Source organism: Eubalaena glacialis, chromosome 14 (assembly GCF_028564815.1).
Source record: "Eubalaena glacialis isolate mEubGla1 chromosome 14, mEubGla1.1.hap2.+ XY, whole genome shotgun sequence".
Lineage (NCBI taxonomy): Eukaryota > Metazoa > Chordata > Mammalia > Artiodactyla > Balaenidae > Eubalaena > Eubalaena glacialis.
The window spans coordinates 40,651,204-40,676,020 of NC_083729.1; the positions used below are offsets into that span (position 1 = coordinate 40,651,204).

The window sequence follows — 24,817 nt, forward strand, 5'->3', positions numbered from 1 at the left end:
CCCTTCTGGCTTGTAGAGTTTCTGCTGAGAAATCAGCTGTTAACCTTATGGGAGTTCCCTTCTATGTTATTTGTCGTTTTTCCCTTGCTGCTTTCAATAATTTTTCTTTGTCTTTAATTTTCGCCAATTTGATTACTATGTGTCTCGGCATGTTTCTCCTTGGGTTTATCCTGTATGGGACTCTCTGCACTTCCTGGACTTGGGTGGCTACTTCCTTTCCCACGTTAGGGAAGTTTTTGACTATAATCTCTTCAAATAATTTCTCTTGTCCTTTCTCTCTCTCTTCTCCTTCTGGGACCCCTATAATGCAAATGTTGTTGCGTTTAATGTTGTCCCAGAGGTCTCTTAGGCTGTCTTCATTTCTTTTCATTCTTTTTTCTTTATTCTGTTCCGCAGCAGTGAATTCCACCACTCTGTCTTCCAGGTCACTTATCCGTTCTTCTGCCTCAGTTATTCTGCTATTGATTCCTTCTAGTGTAGTTTTCATTTCAGTTATTGTATTGTTCATCTCTGTTTATTTGTTCTTTAATTCTTCTAGGTCTTTGTTAAACATTTCTTGCATCTTCTCGATCTTTGCCTCCATTCTTTTTCCGAGGTCCTGGATCATCTTCACTATCATTATTGTGAATTCTTTTTCTGGAAGATTGCCTATCTCCATTTCATTTAGTTGTTTTTCTGGGGTTTTATCTTGTTCCTTCATCTGGTACCTAGCCCTCTGCCTTTTCATCTTGTCTATCTTTCTGTGAACGTGGTTTTTGTTCCACAGCCTGCTGGATTGTAGTTCTTCTTGCTTCTGCTGTCTGCCCTCTCTGGTCTGTAATTTTAACTATAGCTTTCATCTCTCTGCTAAGTACAGTGCCTGGCACATAGTAGGAACTGAATATGCTTACTTAATGAATGAGGTAAAGGTACACATTGGTAAACAGATCTGTAAAATACAGATATGTTCCAAACAGGTGATATGTTCCCAAAGGGATACTTGGATGTCTCTCCCAGCTTCATGAGCCCAAACAGAAATGAAATAAGTGATGAATTTTTTCATATGTAAAGGATTATAGAAATGGACTCAATATGCCGTTATACTCAACTTCGCTAAAAGTGTTGTTCAAACCTATATTCTTACTGAAATTTTTGTCTGCCTATTTTATCAGTAACTGAATATGTTAACATCTCCCACTAAAATTGTCAATTTTTATTCTTCCTTGTCATTCTGTAATTTTTGCTTTATGTACCATGAGGTTATGTTATTAGAATGATACAAATTTAGAATTTAAAAAATCTTCCTGGCCAATTAAATCTTTACCATTATGAAGAGTCTCCCTTTATCTCTAGCACTACTTTTTGTTTTAGAGTCTACTTAATCTATTCCAGCTTTCTTTTGGTAGTATTGCATGGTTTAGTTTTTTCCAACCCTTTTCTTTTGAACTTTTTGCATTTTTATAGTTTAGATATATCCCTTGTAAACAGCATGTAGTTGGATTTTGAATTTTTGTCCAGTCTAACAGTCTGTGCTAGCTGGTTACATGGACCAGTGGCCCCAGGTTCATCATACCTCCAAATATTTATGTCCTTAAATAGTTTCCTCCCCTTGACTCTGGGATGGACCTGTAATTTGCTATCCAGTAGAATGTGGCAGCAGTGACAATGTGCTAGTTCCAAGCCTAACCCTTTTGGAAGCCCTGAGTTTGTATATAAGAGGTCTGCCTATCTCCCTGGAGAGACTACATGCAGAGGCACATGGAAAGGAAGAAGTCATGAAACTATTTGTACAAAAATCAAAGAATCCAATCAACAGTGAGAACCAATGCCCTACACATATGATCTCAGTCAAGCTGGTCCAGCTAACACTCACCACTGGAGCCATGCTAACTGAGGTGCCAGACATGAGAGTAAAGCTATCAGGGATGCTTTAGCCCCAGCAGAAAATCACCCAGAGATGAGATAAGTCATTCCCTTTGTGTCCTATCCAAGTTCCTGACCCATAGAATCATGAAATATTGGTAAAATGGTGGTAAAGTTACTAAATTTGGGGGTAGTTTGTTGCACAGCAATAGGTAACCAAGGGAGACCTTCAAGATGGTGGAGGAGTAATACGTGGAGATCACCTTCCTCCCCACAAATACATCAGAAAAACATCTACATGTGGAACAACTCCTACAAAACACCTACTGAATGCTGGCAGAAGACCTGAGACTTCCCAAAAGGCAAGAAACTCCCCACGTACTTGGGTAGGGCAAAAGAAAAAACAGAGACAAAAGAATAGGGACGGGACCCGCACATCTGGGAGGGAGCTGTGAAGGAGGAAAACTTTCCACACACTAGGAAGCCCCTTCACTGGCGGAGATGAGGGGTGGTGGCGGGGAAGCTTTGGAGCCACGGAGGAGAGCACAGCAATAGAGGTGCAGAGGGCAAAGCAGTGAGATACCTGCACAGAGGATTGGTGCCAACCAGCACTCACCAGCCTGAGAGGTTTGTCTGCTTACCCGCCAGGACGGGTGGTGGCTGGGAGCTGAGGCTCCGGCTTCAGAGGTCAGATCCCAGGGAGAGGACTGGGGTTGGCTGCGTCAACACAGCCTGAGGGGGGCTGGTGCACCACAGCTAGCGGGGAGGGAGTCCGGGAAAAAGTCTGGACCTGCCTACGAGGCAAGAGACCATTGTTTCGGGGTGCACAAGGAGAGGGGATTCAGAGCACCACCTAAATGAGCTCTAGAGATGGGCACGAGCAACAGCTATCAGCACAGACCCCAGAGACGGGAATGAAACGCTAAGGCTGCTGCTGCAGCCACCAAGAAGCCTGTGTGCTAGAACAGGTCACTCTCCACACCTCCCCTCCCAGGAGCCTGTGCAGCCCACCACTGCCAGGGTCCTGTTATCCAGGGACAACTTCCCCGGGAGAACACACGGCGCGCCTCAGGCTGTTGCAATGTCATGTCTGCCTCTGCCACCATAGGCTCACCCCGCATTCCGTATCCCTCCCTCTCCCCAGACTGAGTGAGCCAGAGCCCCCTAATCAGCTGCTCCTTTAACCCTGTCCTGTCTGAGCGAAGAACAGATGCCCTCAAAAGACCTACACGCAGAGGAGGGGCCAAATCCAAAGCTGAACCCCAGGAGCTGTGCGAACAAAGAAGAGAAAGGGAAATGTCTCCCAGCAGCCTCAGGAGCAGCAGATTAAATCCCCACAATCAACTTGATGTAACCTGCATCTCTGGAATACCTGAATAGACAATGAATCATCCCAAAATTGAGGTGGTGGACTTTGGGAGCAGCTGTAGACATGGGGTTTGCTTTCTGCAACTAATTTGTTTTTGGTTTTATGTTTATCTTACTTTAGTATTTAGAGTTTACTATCATTGGTAGATTTGTTTATTCATTTGGTCGCTCTCTTTTTTTCTTTATGTATAGATATATGTATATTTTCCTTTTTCTCTTTTTGTGAGTGTGTATGTGTATGCTTCTTTGTGTGATTTTGTCCGTATAGCTTTGCTTTTACCATTTCTCCTAGGGTTCTGTCTGTCCGTTTTTTTGTTTTTTTGTTTGTTTGTTTCAGTATAGTTCTTAGTGCTGTTTATCATTGGTGGATTCCTTTTTTGGTTTGGCTGCTCTCTTCTTTTTTTCTTTCTTTGTTTTCTTTTTATTACTTTTTAATTTTTTTTTATTTTTAAATATTTTTTTAAATAACTTTAATTTATTTTATTTTTTTCTTTCTCTCTTTCTTTTTTTCTCCCTTTTCTTCTGAGCCATGTGGCTGACAGGGTCTTGGTGCACCATCTGGGTGTCAGGCCTGTGCCTCTGAGGTGGGAGAGCCGAGTTCAGGACACTGGTCCACCAAAGACCATCGGGCCCCACCAGTTCAGGTCACTAGTCCACCAAAGACCTCAAATGGCAAAAGCTCTCCCAGGGATCTCCACCTCAATGCTAAGACCCAGCTCCACTCAACGACCAGCAAGCTACTGTGCTGGACACCCTATACCAAACAACTAGCAAGACAGGAACACAACCCCACCCATTAGCAGACAGGCTGCCTAAAATCATAATAAGGTCACAGACGCCCCAAAACACACCACCAGACGCAGTCTTGCCCACCAGAAAGAAAATACCCAGCCTCATCCCCCAGAACACAGGCACCAGTCCCCTCCACCAGGAAGCCTACACAACCCACTGAACCAACCTTAGCCACTGGGGCAGAGAGAAAAAACAACGGGAACAATGAACCTGCAGCCTGCGAAAAGGAGACCCCAAACACAGTAAGTTAAGCAAAATGAAAAGACAGAGAAGCACACAGCAGATGAAGGACCAAGGTAAAAACCCACCAGACCAAACAAGTGAAGAAAAAATAGGCAGTCTACCTGAAAAAGAATTCAGAGTAATGATAGTAAAGATGATCCAAAATCTTAGAAACAGAATGAAGAAAATACAGGAAACGTTTAACAAGGAACTAGAAGAACTAAGGAGCAAATAAACAATGATGAACAACACAATAAATGAAATTAAAAATTCTTTAGAAGGAATCAATAGCAGAATAACTGAGGCAGAAGAATGGCTGAGTGGCCTGGAAGATAAAATAGTGGAAATAACTACTGCAGAGCAGAATAAAGAAAAAAGAATGAAAAGAATTGAGGACAGTCTCAGAGACCTCTGGGACAACATTAAACGCACCAACATTCGAATTATAGGGGTCCCAGAAGAAGAAGAGAAAAAGAAAGAGACTGAGAAAATATTTGAAGAGATTATAGTTGAAACCTTCCCTAATATGGAAAAGGAAATAGTCAATCAGGTCCAGGAAGTGCAGAGAGTCCCATACAGGATAAATCCAAGGAGAAACACACCAAGACACATATTAATGAAACTATCAAAAATTAAATACAAAGAAAAAATATCAAAAGCAGCAAGGGAAAAACAACAAATAACATACAAGGGAATCCCCATAAGGTTAACAGCTGATTTTTCAGCAGAAAGTCTGCAAGCCAGAAGGGGGTGGCAGGACATATTTAAAGTGATGAAAGGGAAAAACCTACAGCCAAGATTACTCTACTCAGCAAGGATCTCATTCAGATTCGATGGAGAAATTAAAACCTTTAGAGAAAAGCAAAAGCTAAGAGAATTCAGCACCACCAAACCAGCTTTACAACAAATGCTAAAGGAACTTCTCTAGGCAGGAAACACAAAAGAAGGAAAAGACTTACAATAACAAACCCAAAACAATTAAGAAAATGGTTATACGAATATACACATCAATAATTACCTTAAATGTAAATGGATTAAATGTTCCAACCAAAAGACATAGACTGGCTGAATGGATACAAAAACAAGAACCGGATATATGCTGTCTACAAGAGACCCACTTCAGACCTAGGGACACATACAGACTGAAAGTGAGGGGATGGAAAAAGATATTCCATGCAAATGGAAATCAAAAGAAAGCTGGAGTAGCAATTCTCATATCAGACAAAATAGACTTTAAAATAAAGACTATTATAAGAGACAAAGAAGGACACTACATAATGATCAAGGGATCAATCCAAGAAGAAGATATAACAATTATAAATATTTATGCACCCAACATAGGAGCACCTCAATACATAAGGCAAATGCTAACAGCCATAAAAGGGGAAATCGACAATAACACAATCATAGTAGTGGACTATAACACCCCACTTTCACCAATGGACAGATCATCCAAAATGAAAATAAATAAGGAAACACAAGCTTTAAATGATACATTAAACAAGATGGAATTAATTGATATTTATAGGACATTCCATCCAAAAACAACAGGATACACTTTCTTTTCAAGTGTTCATGGAACATTTTCCAGGATAGATCATATCTTGGGTCACAAATCAAGCTATGGTAAATTTAAGAAAATTGAAATTGTATCAAGTATCTTTTCTGACCACAACGCTATGAGACTAGATATCAATTACAGGAAAAAATCTGTAAAAAATACAAACACATGGAGGCTAAACAATACATTACTAAATAACCAAGAGATCACTGAAGAAATCAAAGAGGAAATCAAAAAATACCTAGAAACAAATGACAATGAAAACACGATGACCCAAAACCTATGGGATGCAGCAAAAGCAGTTCCAAGAGGGAAGTTTATAGCAATACAATCCTACCTCAAGAAACAAGAAACATCTCAAATAAACAACCTAACCTTACACTTAAAGTAATCAGAGAAAGAAGAACAAAAAACCCCCAAAGTTAGAGGAAGGAAGGAAATCATAAAGATCAAATCAGAAATAAAGGAAAAAGAATTGAAGGAAACAATAGCAAAGATCAGTAAAACTAAAAGCTGGTTCTTTGAGAAGATAAACAAAATTGATAAACCATTAGCCAGACTCATCAAGAAAAAAAGGGAGAAGACTCTAATCAATAGAATTAGAAATGAAAAAGGAGAAGTAACAACTGACACTGCAGAAATACAAAGGATCATGAGAGATTACTACAAGCAACTATATGCCAATAAAATAGACAACCTGGAAGAAATGGCCAAATTCTTAGAAAAGCACAAGCTTCCAAGACTGAACCAGGAAGAAATAGAAAATATAAACAGACCAATCACAAGCACTGAAATTGAGACTGTGATTAAAAATCTTCCAACAAACAAAAGCCCAGGACCAGATGGCTTCACAGGTGAATTCTATCAAACATTTACAGAAGAGCTAACTCCTATCCTTCTCAAACTCTTCGAACATATAGCAGAGGGAGGAACACTCCCAAACTCAGTCTACGAGTCCACCATCACCCTGATACCAAAACCAGACAAAGCTGTCACAAAGAAAACTACAGGCCAATATCACTGATGAACATGGATGCAAAAATCCTCAACAAAATACTAGCAAATAGAATCCAACAGCACATTAAAAGGATCATATACCATGATCAAGTGGGGTTTATCCTAGGAATGCAAGGATTCTTCAATATACGCAAATCAATCAGTGTGATAAACCTTATTAACAAACTGAAGGAGAAAAACCATATGATCATCTCAATAGATGCAGAAAAAGCTTTTGACAAAATTCAACACCCATTTATGATAAAAACCCTTCAGAAAGTAGGCACAGAGGGAACTTACCTCAAAATAATAAAGCCCGTATATGACAAACCCACAGCCAACATCATTCTCAATGGTGAAAAACTGAAAGCATTTCCTCTAAGATCAGGAACAAGACAAGTTTGTCCACTCTCACCACTATTATTCAACAGTTTTGGAAGTTTTAGCCACAGCAATCAGAGAAGAAAAAGAAATAAAAGGAATGCAAATCGGAAAAGAAGAAGAAAGCTGTCACTGTTTGCAGATGACATGATACTGTACATAGAGATTCCTAAAGATGCCACCAGAAAACTACTAGAGCTAATCAATGAATTTGGTAAAGTAGCAGGATACAAAATTAATGCACAGAAATCTCTTCCCTTCCTATATACTAATGATGAAAAATCTGAAAGAGAAATTAGGGAAACACTCCCATTTACCATTGCAACAAAAAGAATAAAATACCTAGGAATAAACCTACCTAAGGAGACATGCAGAAAACTATAAGACACTGATGAAAGAAATTAAAGATGATACCAACAGATGGAGAGATATACCATGTTCTTGGAGTGGAAGAATCAACTTTGTGAAAATGACTATACTACTCAAAGCAATCTACAGATTCAATGCAATCCCTATCAAACTACCAATGGCATTTTTCACAGGAGTAGAACAAAAAATTTCACAATTTGTATGGGAACACAAAAGACCCCAAAGAGCCAAAGCAATCTTGAGAAAGAAAAATGTAGCTGGAGGAAACAGGCTCCCTGACTTCAGACTATACTACAAAGCTACAGTAATCAAGACAGTATGGTATTGGCACAAAAACAGAAGTATAGATCAATGGAACAGGAAAGAAAGCCCAGAGATAAACCCAAACACATATGGTCACCTTATTTTTGATAAAGAGGCAAGAATATACAATGGAGAAAAGACAGCCTCTTCAATAAGTTGTGCTGGGAAAACTGGACACCTACATGTAAAAGAATGAAATTAGAACACTCCCTAACACCATACACAAAAATAAACTCAAAATGGATTAAAGACCTAAATGTAAGGCCAGACACTATAAAACTCTTAGAGGAAAACATAGGTAGAACACTCTATGACATAAATCACAGCAAGATCCTTTTTGACCCACCTCCTAGAGAAATGGAAATAAAACAAAAATAAACAAATGGGACCTAATGAAACTTCAAAGCTTTTGCACAGCAAAGGAAACCATAAACAAGGTAAAAGACAACCCTCAGAATGGGAGAAAATATTTGCAAATGAAGCAACTGACAAAGGATTAATCTCCAAAATTTACAAGCAGCTCATGCAGCTCAATATCAAAAAGACAAACAACCCAATCCAAAAATGGGCAGAAGACCTAAATAGACATTTCTCCAAGAAGATATACAGATTGCCAACAAACACATGAAAGGATGCTCAACATCACTAATCATTAGAGAAACGCAAATCAAAACTACAATGAGGTATCACCTCACACCGGTCAGAATGGCCATCCTCAAAAACTCTACAAACAATTAATGCTGATGAGGGTGTGGAGAAAAGGGAACCCTCTTGCACTGTTGGTGGGAATGTAAATTGATACAGCCACTATGGAGAAGAGTATGGAGGTTCCTTAAAAACCTAAAAATAGAACTACCATATGACCCAACAATCCCACTACTGCGCATATACCGTGAGAAAACCATAATTCAAAAAGACACATGCACCCCAATGTTCATTGCAGCACTATTTACAATAGCCAGGACATGGAAGCAACCTAAGTGTCCATCGACAGATGAATGAATAAAGAAGATGTGGCACATATATACAATGGAATATTACTCAGCCATAAAAAGAAATGAAATTGAGTTATTTGTAGTGAGGTCGATGGATAGAGTCTGTCCTGCAGAGTGAAGTAAGTCAGAAAGAGAAAAACAAATACCATATGCTAACACATATATATGGAGTCTAAAAAAAAAATGGTTCTGAAGAACCTAGGGGCAGGACAGGAATAAAGATGCAGACATAGAGAGTGGACTTGAGGACACGGGGTGGGGGAAGGGTAAGCTGGGACGAAGTGAGAGAATGGCATGGACATATATACACTACCAAATGTAAAATAGCTAGCTAGCGGGAAGCAGCCACATAGCACAGGGAGATCAGCTCGCTGCTTTGTGACCACCTAGAGGGGTGGGATAGGGAGGGAGGGAGACGCAAGAGGGAGGAGACATGTGTATATATGTATATGTATAGCTGATTCACTTTGTTATAAAGCAGAAACTAACACACCATTGTAAAGCAATTATACTCCAATAAAGATGTTAAAAAAAAAATAGGTAACCAAAAAAATCTTTTTCATTAAATTAGGATCTGTTTTCACTTAATGTAATTAGCGATATATTTGGATTTAAATCTACCATCGTATTAAGTACTTCCTATTTGTCTTGCCTGTTATATAGTTTTGTCCTATCTTACACTTAGATTGGTTACCTTTTACTACTCCATTACTTCTCTCCTTTTAGATTGCAAATTGTATGATGCGATGGTTAATTTTATATGTCATTTGGCTGTGCTACAGTGCCCAAATATTTAGTCAAACATTATTCTAGATGTTTCTGTGAAAATGTTTATTGGATGAGATCAACATTAAAATTAGTGCACTTTGAGTAAAGCAGATTACCCTCCATTACATGGGTGAGTTTCATCCATTCAGTTGAAGGCCTTAATAAAACAAAGACTGATCTCCCCTGAGCAAGAAGGAATTCTGCCAGCCGACTGATTTTGGACTCAAACTGCAATTCTTCCTTGGGCTTCCAGCTTGTCAGACTACCCTGTAGATTTTGGACTTCCAAGCCCCTCCATAATCACTTCAGCCAATTCCTTAAAATAAGTGTCTCTCTCTCTCTCTCTCTCTCGCTCTTGCTCTCACTCTACAAACACACAGACACACACGTATACACACACGCTGTTAGCGCTTTATCTCTGGAGAGCCTTGACTAATACACATAGTCTTATATCATTCCTTCAGTGATTTTTGTAGAGATTACAAAATGTATTCTTGACTTAGAGTCTATTATTAATTGTAACTTTTTCCATTCTCCTAGACAATGCAGATTTCAGAACACTTGATTCCTTTTCCCCTCTCCTGACATATATACAGTTGTTGTGTATTTTTAAATACAGAAGACATTACTACTATTTACTTAAATATTTAATATCAATATTCATGTAGAATTATCCACATATTTATTATTTTGATTGATCTTTATTTCCTGTCTTTTTTAAAAAATAAATTTATTTATTTATTTATGGCTGCGTTGGGTCTTCGTTGCTGCGTGCGGGCTTTCTCTAGCTGCAGAGAGCGTGGGCTTCTCATTGCGGTGGCTTCTCTTGTTGTGGAGCATGGGCTCTAGGCGCGCGGGCTTCAGTAGTTGTGGCATGCAGGCTCAGCAGTTGTGGCTCATGGGCTCTAGAGTGCAGGCTCAGTAGTTGTGGTGCATGGGCTTAGTTACTCCACAACATGTGGGATCTTCCCGGACTAGGGCTCGAACCTGTGTCCCCTGCATTGGCAGGCGGATTCTTAACCACTGCACAACCAGGGAAGCCCTCCTCATGTATCTCTGATTTAACAATTAGGGTAATTTCCTTCTGCCTAAAGAATGCCACTATCAATCTGCTGGTGACAAATACTCTATTTTGAAAATTTCACCTTCATTCTTAAAATATTTGCTTTTAGTCCTTTGAAGTTATCATTCTATCATTTTCTGGCTTAAGATAGTTCTGTTATAAAGTAAGTTGTGGGACTTCCCTGGTGGTCCAGTGGTTAAGACTCCACACTCCCAAAGCACGGGGTCCAAGTTCAATCTCTGGTCAGGGAACTAGAGCCCGCATGCTGCAACTAAAAGATCCTGCATGCCGCAACAAAGATGCTGCATGCCGCAACAAAGATCCTGCATGCTGCAACAAGGATCCCACAACTAAGACTCAGCACAGCCAAATAAATAAATAAATAAATATTTTAAAAAAAAATTAGTTGTAAGTCTAATTTTTGTTTCTTTAAAGATCAATTCTTATTTTCTCTAGCTGCTCTTAAGATTTTTCTTTGTCTTTGGATATTAGCAGTTTTTTCATGATGTGTTTATGTGTCAATTGTGTTGATTAAAAAAATTTTTTTTATCCTGCTAGGAATTCATTCATTCAAATATTATTTCTGCCCAATACTGTCTTTTCTTTCCTTCTGGAATTCCATTCATGTGCATATTAAACTTTATCACTGTATCTTCTACATGCTTTACCTGTGTTCTGTATTTTCCATCCTTTTTATTCTTTGTGCTTCATTCTGAGTATTTTTTTCTGACTTATCTTCTAGTTCCCTAATTTTATATCTGTGTCTAATATGTTATTATACCCATCACTGAGTTATTTTCAGTTAGTGAACTTTTTGGTTCTAAAATTTTCATCTGTTTCTTTTTTCAAGTTTCTAGTTATCTGCCTAAATTATTAATCTTGTGTTTTATTTATTTATATATAGTAAGCATTGTTATTTTTAAATCTATGTTTGATAATTTCACTCTCTGAACTCCTTTTGGGTCTGTTTTTGTTCTCTGTTGTTTCTGGTGATTTTCTTTCCTTGTATGACTTACTTTTAATTGTACACTAGACTTTGTATTTGCAAAATTGTTAGTAGAAATGACTTCAGGCCTAACATGATATTACTTTACTCCAGGAAGGATTTTAGTTTGCCTCCACCAAGGGCTTGTGGGTATTAGCTCAAGGAAATTATCCTAATCCACTCTCAGGGTTGAGATGTTTTGAAAATGAGATGTCACCCATTTACTTCTAGGATGTAGCCATTTGGATTCCTAGTACAAAGCAAGGGAGTTTCAACAGAGCTCTCCTCCTGCCTCTTTAGCACACCCTGAATTCCAATCACTGTCCCTCATCCCTGCTCATCCTCTCAGCAACCTTCTATGGAATGGATAAATGGACATCCCTGGGCCTCCATCATTCCTCAGATCCATGGCCTGGTAATTCCTATCATGTTAGCTCTCTGATGCCTTTGAATTGATTTTTAAATATTTTGTTGAGTTTTTCTAGTCTCCTCAATAGGAGGATTGGTCCAAATTAATCCCAATACCAGGGCTTATACAAATGTAGCTATGATTAAACATAGGTAGCTGTTTTTAAGAAGGACTTTGAAAAAGATCCTTAAAGAAAAAAAGAATTAAGACTTTCATTCACAATCTTTTGAGTCCAAGTGGCAGCTCAGTATTTAGGAATGTTGTATCCTAGTTCTGATATCATTTGAAGAAAGTTACTTTTTTTATTGACAAATACTATTGAACATCATCTTTGTTCCGAAACTATTCTAAGAAATTACATTATAAGGATGAAAAAGACATGATCACTGACCTCAAGGGGCTTGAAGTCTAGATTCCGTGTTGGTAAACTGGTTATTTTTGGACGCATCAATTCATGATCAAAAAGTCTTTTGTTAAATACACATGATACAATGATAAATACATTTAAAATTTAAACACGTATATTTGAGTTCCTATCACTTTTCAACCTAAACATGAGGGCATTTTAAACAATATATTTTCTAATGCATTTGTCTTCTAGTAAAGTTTACTAATGAGTACGTTCTTTTAAAGTATTTTGGAGAAAGAAGAATACAAGCTTCGGGACTTCCCTGGTGGTGCAGTGGTTAAGAATCCACCTGCCAATGCAGGGCACACAGGTTCCAGCCCTGGTCCGGGAAGATCCCACATGCTGTGGAGCAACTAAGCCCATGTGCCACAACTACTGAGCCCATGCTCTAGAGCCCACAAGCCACAACTACTAAGCCCGCATGCCTCAACTACTGAAGCCCACGTGCCTAGAGCCCGTGCTTGGCAAAAAGAGAAGCCACCGCAATGAGAAGCCCACGCACCACAACGAAGAGTAGCCCCCACTCGCCACAACTAGAGAAAGCCTGTGCGCAGCAACGAAGACCCAACGCAGCCAAAAACAAATAATAAATAAATTTATTAAAAAAAAAAAAAGAATACAAGCTTTGCAGGAGATCTGAAACGCCAGGATCCTTTTTTTCCTAAAGATTTAGGCTGTTTCCTAGACTTTTTACTCTGTAAACTCCTGGGAAAAAGCTACTCACTCTGAAACATCATTATTTTTAATCAGAGCTTTTCCTTTGTAGGTATTCAAAGCCCTCTAAAATAGCTTCTAAGTATAAACGCGTCCCTGGACTCTGAACTGTGTGACAGATTTCCTAAGAGACCTGAGCCTTACCCGCAGAGATTATTTAAATGTGCCAGCCTCTCTGGGGTGAATCAATCAGTAGAGAGGACCAGCAGAGAAAGCTTAGTGGATGCAGATGCAGTAGATTCATTATTTGACCATGGACAAGTTACGTCACTTTTCTGGATTTGTTTTCCCATCCATGATAGATTGGGCTCCTAGATGATATATCTCTAAAGTATATATAACTTCCAGTTCTCAAATTCTGCAATTCTTCTGGAATTGAGGAGGATTGTTTTGTCACCTGAGTTTAAAATAGATTAGAAGGAAAAACAGAAACTAAAGTTCCATATATCAAGTAAGACACTAGTGCAATAATCTATAAGGAGATGAAGACCTATGTTAGTGGCCACCATGACAATGACCAGCAGAGATAAAACAAGACTGAGGTCTGAGGAGACTGTCGCTCTCCAGAAGCCACCTTCTCTCAAACTTTCTTCCTTCTTACCTCTTCTCCCTTTCTGCTACACTGTTCCTCTAGAAACTTCCTTGACTTTGTCCACATGAGGGGGTAACAGTGATTGAGCTTAAGGGAGAAAGTGAAGCAACTCTTGCTTCAAATGAAGCACATTGTACATTTGCCTTGTGGTCTCTTACTCTGAATGCAGCTACGAGGCCCTCCAGGACGGTGTAATGAAAAACAAATGGAACTAGTAGATGACTGGACAAATCGTATAAACAGTGTTTTCATCTGTGGAATGAGGGGATGAAACTTCCATTTTTGTTATTATATATTGTGATTCCTATAATTCTTCTGTATCTCTGTCACCCCCACAGCTTGACTTGTTTAATTGTCAGTAGGCAGCTTGTTTCATATTCTGCCCACTTTATACTTAGAGCCTGGCATATATACAGTTAACATTCATTTTTCAGGAAGGAAATGAACTTCTGTTAGCACCTACTATGCCTCAGCCACTGTCCAGGTCTCTTTCATATACCCTTTTAAAAAAAAATCCATTCAACACATTTGTGAGATAGGTATCACTACTCTAGTTTTTGAAGATGTAGATATAGGAACTCAGAGATTTAATTATCAGGATCAAAATGATAGCAGTAAAATGGAGTCTTAATTTTGTCACTTACCCTCTATTTGACAGGTTATTTTTCTATGCCTCAGTTTCCTTATCTGTAAAGTTGGAATTAGTAAGAGTTAGGATAGTGTTGGCAGATTTAACAACAAAAAAAACCCAAAACAAACTAGGAAGTGTTTCCCAAATGGAACATTCTTATGCTGAAATTCAGATTTAGCTGGGCACACCTGTATTTTATCTGGCAATGCTATTTTAGCACTATGGTTACGACAATGCATGTAAAGAACTTAGCCCAGCCCATATCACTTAGTGAGCGCTCAGTAAATGCTTATTAAATTTTGGATCTGATTCCTAAGTCTTTTTTTTTTTCTTTTTACCTCAGACACGTTGAGCTTAGTTTCCACATAAAATTTCAGTCAAGCGAGGGTGATACTACTTTAAGTTTCTATTAGTGCTTTACCGTTCCTAAAGCTCTTTCAAAGCCTGGCCAATGGCGGAAAGCTCCTGAGGAAACCCACAACTGCTCGGGCTTTTGAAGGCCGTCGCTGCAGTCCCAGCACAGGCTCCACGGACGGACCAGCCGGGCGGCCACCCGTCGCTCCGCCCAGCCGCGCCCCGCCTCCTCCCCATCTCCGCCACTCAGCGGCCGCGCCGCGCCCCGCCGCATTCCTATAGGTCCTTCCCGGGGCAAGCGAGGCCTTTCCATTTTCCCGCCTTCCCCAGCCCCTCCTCAGCCCGAAACCCGACTGGCCCACAACGTCTCCGCCCTGCCTTCCGTGCGAGCCCCGCCCTTCCGGACACCGCATCCCCCTTCCTCCCCCACCCGCCGCCTGGGCAGCCTGCCGGGTCCCAGGCCTGGCCCCCCAGTAGGAGGTGGGAGGGGACAGGGAGGGACGGGCGGAGCCCCCCTCCCAAGGGGTCGCTGGAGGCGGGGACCGGAGGGAGGGGCGGGGCTCATCTCCTTGGCGCCGCGTTGCCTTGGCAGCGGGGGAGGGCGGAGGGAGGGGAGGAAGAGAGCCGGAGGGGGATGTGGTACTGCCGCGGCCGCCACCGCAGCTGCCGCTGCCTGCTCGTTGCCGCGTCTTCCCGGAGGCGGCTACTGGAAGCCGCCGGGAGCAGCTGCGGTGCTCTGCCATATTGTGTCTTCCCCTGCTCGTTCTTCACCCCTCCGCTGCGGCGGCTGAGCTGACGGTGAGTCCCGGGAGGAGCGGCGCCCTCCTCAGCCGGCGCCGCCCGGCGTCCGCGTTCCGGGCAGCGCGTGCGGCGGCCGCCGGGCGTGGGGCGCGGAGGCGGCTGTCCCCTGACGGGCCCGGACATTTTTGTCCCGTGAGGGATTGGCGCTGGCGCGGGGGTCTCCCCTGCGCGCGCCTTGGGTGGCGTGTGGGCTCCCGGGAGGGTGGCGAACTGAGGGTAGTGCGGCCCCGTGAGGAGTTAGGAGTTTTTCCTGAGGGGTGTAATGACCGCCCGGGAGCGGGTGTCGCGCAGCGGAAACCGCGGCGAGGGGTGCCGGCTCTTCAGAAAGGCTCGGAGGTGGCCCCGAGGACGCTTAGCGCTCGACTCGGGACGAATCTGCTGTTGGGTGAAGCGCCCCAAGCCCGTCGGGAGTCTTTGCAGCACACACCCCCTCCCCCCGCCCCCGGCATAAAGTGCTGCGAGACGTGCCGGGCGTGGAGTCCTCGCCCGGCCCCGGGCGGACTGGCTGGGCCCGGCCAAATAGTGCCCGGGGAGGCTCCGGGCGCGGCCGGCAGTGAACTTCGAGCGGCGGGGCGGCTGGGCGTTGGGGGTGGGCAGGGGCGGGTCCCGGATGTGGGGGTGGCCGACCCCGGCACCCTCTGGCCCCTCCTCCAGCGGGCGCCCGGGGGGCCTCCGAGGGTGGCTGTCTTGGTGGGATAGGAGTTAGTGTTTCAGCGCTGCAATATGGACACTTCCTGTTCGCCGCTTCTCTTGGGCCCTTGGTTACCTCTGCCCTTACCGGGAAGGTGAGAGGTCGTGTGGGCGTGTGCGAGGCCCTTCAGCCTTCTGAGTTCGCCCTATCGCAACAGCAGCGAGGCTGGAACCCGGGAGGACGGTGGGAGTCAGGGGAAAGCGGCCCATGTGCGTAGTGCTCCATCTTACTCAACTCCACCCCATTGCCCCTTTGCAGAATGCCTCTGTTCCCATCGCATCTCATGGGAGTTGGCGTGTCTTAATTCACTGGGGGCACACTCTCGGGATCTTCCTGGACCTGATTTCTGCTTTAAAGCCTCTTTAAAGCAGCCTCTGTACTTGGTTTTCTCCTTACAGAAAAAAGTCTTAGCGTGCAAAGAAATGACACATACTTTATTTCTTCTACCCCAACTCCGAGGTTGTGGGAGGAGGTTATTATTTCCAGGTTAGTTTACGCTGTTAATCTTGTCTTCTGCTTGTGACAGCCACGTGGCCGGTTGAGTGTAACTGAGCGCCCTAGCGCAGCTAGGGCTGAGGCTTCACTGGTAGCCAGGGGGCTTTGTAACCATGCAGTAGCTTTGCATCCACATTTATTTTGGTGTTTTCTGAGATGGGGAAGTGGAAAAAGCTGAACCGTTCATGTCTATCTCTGTTCCAACCGAATGGAAGACTTTGTTTTCTAGCAGTCCTTGTAAGGTATATATTGACATTTTTGCCTTCTGCTGTTTTGATGATTTATCTTTAAAATCTAAGCAGCAGTGTTAGGTACCATTAAGGAGTGATGGGGAATAGAAGAGTACATTATGGAGTTTCTCAACTTTGGGAAAAAATCGTTTGAATTTCAGAGTCGTTAATGAGAGTTTCTAATGTAGTCAGAAATAATCACATTCTGCAGGATTTCTTTTTGATAGTTTCATAAAAATCTCAGTTTTTCTCTTTTTACATAAAAATTGTGAACTGAAAAGATATAAATATATTACCAGTGAAAATACTTGTTTAGGGATAAAATAAATACTTGTTTGATTTGTGCATGGGCACTTTCTTAAGCCTTTTTAAGGAAAAGTATTAACAGTTCATATAAATGTTAACGTCAACAGATATTAAGGGTATGAAATTAAAGTTTTAGAATATATAAAAGTAAAAGATCAAGGGCTGAAGATCAAAAAATTAATAAAAAGTAAAATAAATAAAATGAAATAATTTTAAATAAATTATTCTAAAGTAAGATAAAGGTTGAAGATAAACTTTTGGAGAGTTTGGAATTTTTAGAATTTAAGAATTACGTACAATCCTTGGTTACTAGTGCATCTTGTTTCATTTTGTAAATGTTTTGGTGAATTTGAATTATTTCTGTAACATGTTTTTATTTGAATCAGTTTTACTTGAAGAGTGCTAAACCATAGAAAACATTTAGCATGTTTAAAAGAACTGTGCGGAGAAGTTACAGTAGCACCATTTATTAGAATTTTAATTATGCCGTAATAGTGGTTTTCAGTCAGTGAAGCTAATAGTTAAAAAGATTGGAGAGGCTTAGGTGTGGAAAAGATAATACAATTGAGAAATGAATATGTGTGCTGACAACTGAGAGCAGTGCATAGTTGAGAAAGAAAACTAAATGAGGTGAAGAAATACTTATATAAAGCAGGAAGCACTGAAAACATATGCTGGGAGATAGCTACATTATTAGTTATGTGATCCGGCTATCAAATAAAACTTTAAAAAGTGCCATCCAAACAAGGATTAATCTTGTTCTTATGGCAGCTTGTATGTGTGTGCCTTGCTTTTAGAGTGTTGTCATTTTAGTAAGTGGGTTTTGCATAAATGCAAAAAGGTCCTCCAAAAACGAAGTTTTGAGGGCCCAATTCTTTGCTGATTTTTTTTTTTAATTTTTTATTTTTGGCTGTGTGGGGTCTTCGTTGCGGCCCGCAGGCTTCTCTCTAGTTGTGGTGTTCGGGTTTTCTCTCTCTAGTTGTGGCGCACTGGCTTAGTTACCCCACGGCATGTGGGATCTTAGTTCCCTGACCAGGGATCAAACCTGGGTCCCCTGCATTGGAAGGCGGATTCTTTACCGCTGGACCACCAGGGAAGTCCCTTTGCTGATTTCTTAGGGAGGGAAGTCCCTTTGCTGATTTCTTAGGGAAGAAAAAGTGCTCTAATATTTGATCCCTATTCTTGGGTTGAAGAGACATGATTAATATATGTGAAAAAAAGTTTACAATGTGAGATGATAAAATTTGGAGTTAAATTGTATGATGCAGGCAGGTGCTGTAACAGTTGAGAACGAAACTAGAGGGTTTGAGTAGATAGGGGAGGCTTCTTGAAGAAAGTAAGGCTTTTGTTTTCAAAAGTCTGACCTTCATGTTACTCCCATTAGATTAATTTTCCTAAAGGTTATATCACTCTAACAACCAAAACACCTTATTTCAAGCATAATACCAAATTTCTTCTCAAGATTTTTCAAACGTTGGTCCCAGTCTTCTCCCTTCTTATCTTCCACTAACCTACAGGAACTGTTCATTATTCACTACTTCAACATGGTATAACAATTTACTACTTTTTACGTTTGCTGATACAACATTTTTCTGTTGGAAATGCACCTGCACACATCCTCTTAACTGTTGAAGATCTTCTCAAACTTGAGGCTTGGTTAAAATCTTGATTGTCTTGCGAGCCTTAGAATCATAGAATTTTAGACCTGTCTTCCACCTCTCCAACTGAAATTCTTTTCTCTAATAGCATATTATTCTGTTGGGTTGTAGCATTCTATACTGCCTTGTTTTTATTTAATAAATATTTTTTGAGCACCTACCATGTGCCAGGCACTGTTATAGTAACTGAGGCTACAGCCTTGAATAAGACAAATTCCCATATTCTTTGTTATCTTTTTAGGTTTTATCACCCCAAGAAAATTATAGTCCTTGACCACCCAGAGGAGTCTTCCCCCCCCCCCTCAGGTATATGTTATATGCTTAGTGAGTATTTGATTATTTTCTGAGTAAAGAAGAGGCAGCACTTATGAGGTGGAGAGATGGATGGAAAGGTCTTTCTTTATAAGTGAAGGGTACAAAGGAATAACCAATTATGGATGGGCTTGAAAACATCACTTTTGAATTTAAACATGGTTTAATGCCAAAAAAAAAAAAAAGTGGCATTTAAGCTTGGGAATGATAGGATAAAATCCTTATTTGAGGAAGGTTCATTTGACAGCAGTGTGCAGGACTAATTATTGACTATGGCAAGGAAAGAGATCTATTAAAGGACAAATTAATAACTTTGAGAAGGAGGTTTGGAAGGGGAGCATAATCAAGAAGATGGTGAGTTTAGTTGGAATGTTAGGTGAGTGGGAGATATCAAGGTGAATATAACCTTTAATGACTAGAGATTAGAGCTGTGAGATAATCCATTCAATATAGAGGTGACAGCTAATGTTACAATTTTTTGTTATAGAGTTAGTAATTGAAGTGTTGAGGCCTAAGAATGATGCTTTGGGAAACAAGAATAAGGGGCATCTGCTTTGGTCATATGTGACTTCATAATTAATACTGTAGCCTTGTTCAATAACTTAATTTCCACTCTATGAGAATGCTACCAAATATATAGGAACGAAAAGAATGTTTATCATCATCCACTTCCAAAGGATTTTGATTCATATATTTCTTATTCCCCTTACCCTAACTTTTTAAATTTAAATAAATGTTTAATTTTAGAATAGTTTTGCAGTTACAGAAAAGTAGCAAGATAGTAGAGTATACCTCACCCAGTTTACCCTATTGTTGACATCTTATATTACAGTGGTACAGTTGTCACAACTAAGGAAACAAAATTGCTACTTTACTATTAACTAAGTTGCATACTTTACTCAGATTTCATTAGTTTTTCCCTAGTGTCCTTTTTCTGTTCCAGAATTCTAGTTTCTCAAATTTTCTTATTTCTGATGATTGTGACAGTTTTTAGGAGTACTAGTCAGAAATCTTATAGAATGTCCCTCAGTTGAGATTTATCTAACATTTTCCTCATGATTAGACTGGTGTTAGAGTTTTAGGGAGGAAGAGAACAGAGGTGAAGTGCCATTTTCTTCACAGCGTATTAAGGGTATATACTAAGAACATAAAATTGATATAATGTTAACAAACATTGATCACCTGTTTGAGGTCTTTGTCGGGTTTCACTCCCCACCCAATCATACTCTTTGGAATCAAGTTACCAAGCACAGCTCATGCTCAAGGCCTTGACCTAATTTTAATTCATGTATTTTTTTATTTCCCTCAACCTAATTTTCTTGTCCATAAATAAACATTAAACTTGGACAAATATTCATTGAGCATCTTCTGTATTTAAGTGGTAAGGGTATAGTGGTGAGCAAGAGACATCATTTCTACTCTTTTGGAGTCTGCCTGATGTGAACATAAAATAAATAGAATTTATCCCCTCACCTACATAGGTCTTATTTCACTGACAGTTGTAAGCATAGTATTACTGTAAGCCTAAAAGGCTAAATAAAGTTCTTAAGTAGCCATTTAGAAAATATGCTGTTATCACAAAGATTAACTATATATACCATTACAATAACCATCTTTTTGCTACCAGCATGGATAAGGGAAAATTACTTGGATTCTCTCCAAGTAGATGTATTACTGTTTAATTAGCAGAGTAGTTTAATTATTGTTAATTATCTTCGTATCTTATAAATTTGCAGGTTGTATAAGAAAATTCTTGGCTTCTTGATTTTATTTCAGAGGCATTTGGTGCTTTTGCTACTTAGAGGTTTTTCCTAAGAAGTGGTTTGAAAGACGTGTTGAATAAGAATTTCAGTTAATTTTTTCTACTTAACTGGGTTAACTAAAAGCACTATTACTTTGGACTCTTATTGAAATTCTCCCTAAAATGTATTATTAATACATTTACACTTTTCACATTTTATGGTGTTCAGCCCTCTGAGCATAATTTAATATTTAAATTAGAATTTTGACACAGAGAAAAGTTATTTTGAGTTTGTTTTTTTTTTTTTTTTTCTTTTTTTATAGATTTATTTATTTATTTTTAGCTGTGTTGGGTCTTTGTTTCTGTGCTAGGGCTTTCTCTAGTTGCGGCAAGTGGGGGCCACTCTTCATTGCTGTGCGCGGGCCTCTCACTATTGCGGCCTCTCTTGTTGCGGAGCACAGGCTCCAGACGCGCAGGCTCAGTAGTTGTGGCTCACGGGCCCAGTTGCTACGCGGCATGTGGGATCTTCCCAGACCAGGGCTTGAACCCGTGTCCCCTGCATTGGTAGGCAGATTCTCAACCACTGCGCCACCAGGGAAGCCCTATTTTGAGTTTTTATATAACCTTGGAGGTAGAGAATTGAGGAAATTGATAAACTTATATCCTTGTGGTTTGTTTATCTTAAAAGAGGAAATACAGGAAAAAAGGAAGAGATTTCTTGTAAATTGAGATTTTACTGTTCCTTCTGCCTGCCCTATGCCTCTGTCCAACTCCTCCATCCTTAAAAGTTCAATTTAAATTCTACCTCTATGCTGATTGAGCAACATTTATTAATAATCATGGCAACAATTACTACCTTTTATCAGGTGCCTACTATGTTCTGGCGTGGCATTATACTAGACACATGAGTATATAATTTAATTCTCCAAAACAACTATGCAGGACATATTTTATTATAAAGAAACAGAAGTTATGTAAATGCAGACCTGGGTGTTTGAGCCCAGGTCTGTCAGATTTTAAAATTTCATATTCTTTGTGCTGTGACCTGAAGTCTTTGAAAAATAGATACTTGCCAGGATGAGATACTTCTTTCCCAGGAAAAAGTAAAGAAGAATACAGGGTAAAGAGAGCAAACTAATATTTATAGAATGCCTATTCTGTGACATGAATGCCACTACTTTACTGTCATAGAGAATTAAGTAAGTGGTGTTATTCCTTGGGATGTAAGGGAGTTAAGTCATTTGTCAGAGATTGCATAAGAAAGTTGGTAGGTGATGGGTCTGCTTGACTTCAAAGCCTTATTAGTCTTTTACTTTTCTAGTACAGGATGCTGCTATTTTTATTCATTCATTTAAACATTTGCTTACTAATTGTTATGGTCTGCGGTAGAGCATAAAAGTGAATGTATTTTTGTTCTGCCTACAAGGATTTATATTCTAGTACAATATTTCTTAAATGTATGATAGAGAATCAATATAGTAAATTGTGACCAACATCTCTTAAATACAATCAAATAGAAAATTTCAGTGTGTTGTATGTGGTAAGGGTAAAAGTGCTATTTCATTTTGTTTCCATTACATATGTAAGTGTATCATGGATCTCTTATAAAAATATACTTCTTATTGTGGGATAGCATCAAAAGTTTGAAAACTACTGGTCTAGTGGCTGAGTTGGAAAGATAAGGAAATAATTATGAATAATCAGAAATAGCAAGTAAGTTCTATAATAGGGCTCTAAATAGTATGCTAAGGAAGCATGATTGGAAAAAATTGTATAATTCAAGGAAGGCTCCTAGAGAGATGACTTTGAGTCTCTCTGAAACATGGGGTGGAGAGCCTAAAATACATCTAAAAGCATGAAGAAGTTAAAGAGCATTGTATACTCAGGAAGCTTGGGGTGGTGTGAAATAGGTGCAAACAGGAGCCAGATTTTTTATGGAAGTTGTAGGCCACCGTACTAAAGATTGTAGATTTTATTAGACCCATGGTTTTTCTGGAGTCTCATGGCATTCTTTTGCTAAAGAACAGATACATTTGTATATTTGATTCTATCATACAATCTAGAAACAATTTTAGGAATAGAAAATTTGACCATATAACACATTACGTAGTATAAAATGGTGGGTACGAGCACAACCTTTGATAAAAACAATCACAACCAAAAAAAGATTAAGCCGTTTTGAGGCGACGATCAAATGTTCCTTTTCTACTTTTTCTTGCATTTTTGCTATTGCTAGCAGACTAATGGTAGCAGGTGCTAAAGTTTGAAGAAAACTTTATAAGAGAAAATTGTTCGTTTTTTTCCTTTGAATTGGAAGACAGCCATTATTCAATTTTGAGGACAGTAGGGACCCTCTATTGGAATATTAATAGCAGACCCATTTCTGTAAGCCACAGTTTGCAACCTTTACCTACAGCTGTGTTTTGTTTGGCCTGGAATATTTTAAAAAATTTTTTTGCATATTTGCCAACATTTAAATATTGGTACATTTCACACAAAAATCTAGAGTTCTTTTGTCCCTTGAAAAATTGAACATCGTGGCAGCATTGGTTTCATAGGTTGATTGGCTGAAGCTTATAAGCAGCTGCCCTCCTTTGGCAGTTTCCATCATTCTCTGTTGTCTTACAGCAGACCAGCTTCACTTGTTTGTTGCCTGCCTGGTTCTTGTAAGGCTTTTGAATTGCCTGCTGTGTACTGTTATTTTGTGAAGTGTTTTAAAAGGGGGATTTGGGGTCTTTGAAAGATCATTCTGCCAGTATTGTAGAAGATGGATTGGAGGAATATGAGATGCATCTGGTTAGAATTTTAATGCAGGTGGGATGCCCTTTTCTTCTTCTGAACCCATATTACTTTGTACCTTTCTCAAAGCACTTACTATATATAGCTTCCTCTTATATGTGTTACATATCTCTTCAACTAAATTGTAAACACCTTATACATAACATGTGCTGAGTGAATGCTTGTTGAATTTAATTATATTTATTTTTAAGAAGACCATGTTTGTCTCAAAGGTGAGTTTTCTTGGCAGTTTTAGAGTACCTCTTAACTGAAAAAATCTTTTACAAATTTTAAGTATTAGTTGCAATTTATTCTAAGAATGAGTAAATGTCAAACACTTTTAAACCATCTGTTACATGTGAAAAACAGAACAGGTAGGTTCTGTATAATAAGATGGTGGACTTTTAATTCATTGTCCTGTTTGCCAAACATCAGGATGAAACGCTGTGGGAAACTTGTCTCTTGGTTTGCCGTGTAATTTTTTTAAGTCATTTTGAAGATTATTCCAAGAGCTTTTTGTTACTGTGTTTTCTACTGATAGCTAGAAGTAGTTTGAAATTAATACCATTTATGGTTTTTTATTTTCTAAATTTTTTAAATGCTTTTTACTGTAAAATAAAATGTAGATGCAGAAAACCACACAAGAAATGTGCAGCTTAGTGAATTATTCTAAGGCCAACCCTCATGTAACCATCTTCCAGGTTAAGGAATAGAATTTTGCCAGCCACCTTAGAAGCCCTTTCGAGTGCCTCTTCCAAAACATAACTCCCTTCCTTCAAAAACTAACCACTATTCTAACTTTTTTGAAAATCCCTTAAGTTTCTTTTTGGTTTTATTACCCAAGTATGTGTCCTTAGACAGTGTGGTTAGCCTGCTTGCACCCTTCCTCTCTCCCTTCCTCTTTATTTCTTTCTGATTAAGTTTTCTTCCTTTCTACCCTTTGTTTCTTTTAAGGCTTTATCTTATATGTTTATTTTTTCTCATATTCCTTTAAATTAAGTCTTCATTTCTGAAATGGTTTTTTTTTTCCTTTTATTTCAGATTCTTTCTT

General features: G+C 39.7%; 1 protein-coding gene and 1 long non-coding RNA gene across 4 annotated transcripts in view; one reads left to right on the forward strand and one right to left on the reverse strand.

The window, feature by feature from the left end:
* Positions 1-14,766, reverse strand: part of LOC133104696 (uncharacterized) — an 86,542-nt gene extending 71,776 nt beyond the window's left edge. The window contains exons 1-2 of the long non-coding RNA XR_009703691.1: positions 14,739-14,766; positions 14,414-14,456 (exon numbers count right to left, since the gene is read on the reverse strand). This is a non-coding gene — a long non-coding RNA (uncharacterized LOC133104696). The remainder of the gene's footprint in view (positions 1-14,413; positions 14,457-14,738) is intronic.
* Positions 14,767-15,370: 604 nt separating this feature from the next.
* The window catches only part of FOXN2 (forkhead box N2), a 53,407-nt gene continuing 43,960 nt past the window's right edge, over positions 15,371-24,817 (forward strand). For 2 of the 3 annotated variants that reach the window (XM_061211104.1, XM_061211106.1), the window contains exon 1: positions 15,371-15,552. The gene's annotated coding sequence lies outside the window, so the exon portion shown is untranslated. Of the gene's footprint in view, positions 15,553-16,255; positions 16,341-24,817 lie in introns of those variants that run through there. The other variant, XM_061211105.1, reaches the window with a different exon arrangement.